Here is a 4515-nt window from a genome sequence, read left to right as displayed (position 1 = left end):
GTTTGAGTATAGGAAGAGAATGATTTTTACATGATAAATGAAGAACTGTTGATCCATTTGAAGTTTTAGCTGATACGTCACACTGAGAAAGACTAGTGAGGTAGAGAACTATAGCAATATGTCCTTTCTGACATGCTATGTGAAGGAGTGTAGAGTGAGTATCATCTCTAGGATCAGTGACATTAATATCAAATGAATAATTGTTTAAAAAATGTTTTAAACAATACAAACTGTTAAAAAGTGTCGCAGCCAAAAGTAATACACCATTCTTAAATGAGGATACATTGATATGATACTCTTGTCTGAGCCATTCTAGTATATGAAAATGTCCAAATCCCACTGCAGCTTCTGGTGATGATGATCTGCCAAATATTCTTGGATTAAGGTTGTATTGTTTTATTAATAATTTTATAAGATCAAGATTACCAGAAAAACATGCCCTTGTGACACAAGTTAAGTGATTTTTATGCTTAGTAGTGACATCACATTTCATTACATCAATTAGAAATGTAACTAGTTGTATTACACCACTACCACAGGCATAATGAATTGGTAGAGCATCAATATCATCAGTAGTATGTAATAGACTAGTATATTGTGAATAATTATTAACAATATATTTAATAAATGAAAATTGACCATTCAATGTAGAATAATGAAACACATTCATGTTTCTTGCTCCACCTAATCTATCCAAATCACATCCACAATCTTTTACTAAATACTCTAACACATCAATAGCGCCAACTTCAGCTGCAAAATGAACTGCTTGCATACCGTCACCAGCTTTAACTTGAGGATCTAGTTTAAATTCATTAACTAATAATTTAATTAATGATAGTTTAGTAATACGTACTGCTTGAAATAATTCAAATGATGTGAGAGGCAATTGATGATTATTAATGAGGTATTCGACTAGCTTCATGTTACCACTCTCAGCACTATGAGTCAATGCATTCCATTTATTGTTATCTGTTATGTTAATGTCACTGTCTTGTACTTCAATGAGATACTGACTGAGATCAATGTTACCCTGACGACATGAATAAAGAAGAGGTGTTCTACCTTCATTACAGGTTATATTAATATCAATGTCAGTAGTATTTCTAATATATTCTACTGCATTGATGCTACCTGCCATACAAGCTAATGCTAATGGTACTACACCTTTATAGTCTGGTTGACTGGCATTCAAGCTATACTGAGATACAGTATAACTGAGTAGAGTAGGTGAACCTGATAAAGCAGCATAATGTACTGCAGACCGACCCTCATAATCTAATGAACTTGTATTAATACCATACTCCTCTAATACCTTCACTAATAATATACTACCACTAGTACATGCTAAATGAACCAATGATTGACCAGTAGCAGTAACAGAATTTATATTAAAATTATTGATAAAACTTGCCTTCTTGAAGAGTGTAGACAAAAGGCTCACTCTTTTATGCTGTTTAGTAACATTTATACTTAGAGAAATGTACCTTTGGAGGACTTTTATGTTTTCAGTCTTAAATGTAGGAATTTGATTCAGTAAAGGTATATCACATGGTGCAGTGAGCTTATTATACACTTCTGTAATGCAGTATTTATCAACCAATCCATTGCATAAGTAATGAAGAGAGGAGCGACCACTATAATCAGCTTCTAGTAATACTTTATATCCAAAAATACTTGCCATTTTCATGATGAAACCTGATGAAGCATACTGGCATGCTATATGGAGTGGTGTTGCACCAAAACGATCTCTTTTCTGAAATAATTCACTTTTATGATTATCATTAAGATACTCTAGAAGCTCTACACTATCACTCATAGCACAATAATGTACTATCCCACATCCGTTAAAATCTATGTCATCTTCTGAAAAAATATCAAACTGCTTAAGCTGATCGACTAATGCTACCTGTCCACTCTTACATGCTAATAATGATAAAGTGGATCCTTCTCTATTCACCTGAGACACATTACACTTCTTCTTTAAAAACATAATCACGAGGTCAACGTGACCACCCAGTGCTGAGTAAAGCAATCCTGTGTTACAAGAGCTATCTGCTATGTCTGGATCAACGTGACATTCATTAACTAGATACTGTGCAATATTGAGATGGCCTTTATATGAGGCCATGTGTAAACTAATAACACCATCATCATCACCTTGTGAAAGATCGCAATGATAAACATCAATGAGGAGACAGAGGACATCAATGTGGCCACCATATGAAGCAGCTAACGATGGACTCCATCCATTTTTTCCTTTTTCCTGAAGGCCAGTCTTGTCAATCAATTGTGGTACTTCATCTTTTAATCCTCTCCAACATGCTTCATTCAATGGAGTGCTGGTATTCTCATACCAGAGAGGATCATAAATATCTATATAATATATCATAAATAAAGTTAATAAAGACAATATTTACCAATAGGAAAATCATGAAGCTTCTTTAATTCATTTTCTGGCAACTATAGTTATAAAAAGGATATATAATTAATATTGATCAATGATCATATTTATTAACTAACATACCTGCTTCATGTCATGTACATATTCATGACAAGTTATTTTTATGATTCCAATCTCAGCCAATGAATCACACTGTTGATTGGTTAATGGAAAGAGAACAGGATAAAGAAAATCGGGAATGGAATATTTTAATACCATGCAGCCATTTTGAATTGTACAAAAATAAAAATTATAATCTGGAACTTCAAGTGCATCAGCGATTAGCTTGTGAAAGAAATATAAATCATTTAATGTGTAGTCATCTCTGGCAACCTTAGCAGTCATTACTTTAGTGCCTGGAACATCACAAAGACCAAACTCAATTGAGTCTGCAATTTGAACTGCTTTAGTATTGTTATTTTTAAAATAATCCTTTAGTTTCTCACGATATGTAGACCACTTCCTCTGTAAATCTCTATCATCAGTAATGAAAGTATTGATTAACTTAACAACAAGTTCGAAATTGAACCATGAGACGTATTTTTCCAATACCCTAAACAGCTGCTTCATTGTTTTTAATTCATCAAAGTCATCTCTCATTGATTCGATTATTTGACGTTTACGAAAACGTGGACTAAGTAAAGTTGCAATATATGACTGGATGTGATCAACAACTTCTGAGAGATCAAGAGAATGAAAAGCCATTTTTGTAAGATGCATATTGTCAATAAAATCATCTTGTAGATCTTCTATCAACCGGGTTAGGCCATTAGTTGCAGCAAAATGATTCAATTTCTTAACATATGATGGCTCAGACTGAGTAGGAACTGGTAGCTCAACAGTTGGAGTAGCTTCAGAAATAATAAATAAAAATGATTATTGATTTATCATATTCTATTTACCTTTTGAAGGTGAAGTATGAACTGGTGATGTAGTAGCCTCTCCACTAACAGTAAGATTAAATTCTTTTGCTATTTCATCAGCTAGGGCTGGATCAGCTCCTCCACTATTACTTTTAATGGAGTGACACAATATTCTTAATGTAGGGACACCATGACTCTTATAGTCATAGTCCTTCTTTAACCAGCAATCAAATACTTTTTGTAGACAAGTTCTTGGTGGTTTGCCCCCTGCTTCAATCTCATATAACTTGTTGTAGCTGATTCCTAACAGAATACCAATAGAGTCCCAGCGTCCTGAAAGAACACCAGCTTTTTCCCACACCAGTCGAAAATCACTAATATCTATCATTAATAATACTAATAAAACAATTATTATGAATATCTACTCACTAAGTTCTCTTTCAAAGGCTCTTTTCAGCTCCTCTGCTTTGGTTGACATAATGACATTTCACTATAAATGTCAGCCCTGCCTGCCCATTATTTTGACTTCCGGTGGCCCTGCTGCAGTGGTTGGTGCAGTAAGCTCCAGTCTACATAGTACATGATGGAGAGGCCAACTGAAGCAGTAGATCCGACCAATTCACTACTTGTATTTCCTAGTAATACATCTTCTACTCCTCCAGCAATTATGATGACAGCAGCATCTTCTGTGAGTGTGCCATTACAAGAAGAATATTTGTTTGTAGCCTGAACAAGAGAGTAACTAGATCTATAACAATGAACTATCTGTTTTATGTCTTCAACATACAATTAATATTACCAATATTTATTATTATCTGTTTTAAGCTCAATGTATGACATTTTGTCATTTGTATATATATAACTTTATTTTGGTGTGCAGCATAATCTATTACAGCATGCATGGAGTCACTCATAGCAACAAAAACACTCAAATCAATATCAAATGGGGTCTTGATCATCTCATCTCTCATAACTTGACCATGTTGACTCTCACATTATAAACCTGATAATCATTTGCAGTATAATCATAATGACAATTTTTGTTCAGTTACTGTTTCCAGATAGTTATTTCTTTTCTTGATCAATGATTGTACAAATAGTTGAGTTCTCTCAGCAGCATATTGACTAATGAGTTCTTCTAGTACTGCTTCTGATAGTTCACCTTCTCCTCCTCCTCCTCCTCTTTCTTTATAATATTGTACTAATGCA

Source organism: Amphimedon queenslandica, unplaced genomic scaffold (assembly GCF_000090795.2).
Source record: "Amphimedon queenslandica unplaced genomic scaffold, v1.1 AMPQUscaffold_13078, whole genome shotgun sequence".
NCBI classification, from domain to species: Eukaryota; Metazoa; Porifera; class Demospongiae; order Haplosclerida; family Niphatidae; genus Amphimedon; species Amphimedon queenslandica.
This window is presented reverse-complemented; position numbering follows the sequence as displayed.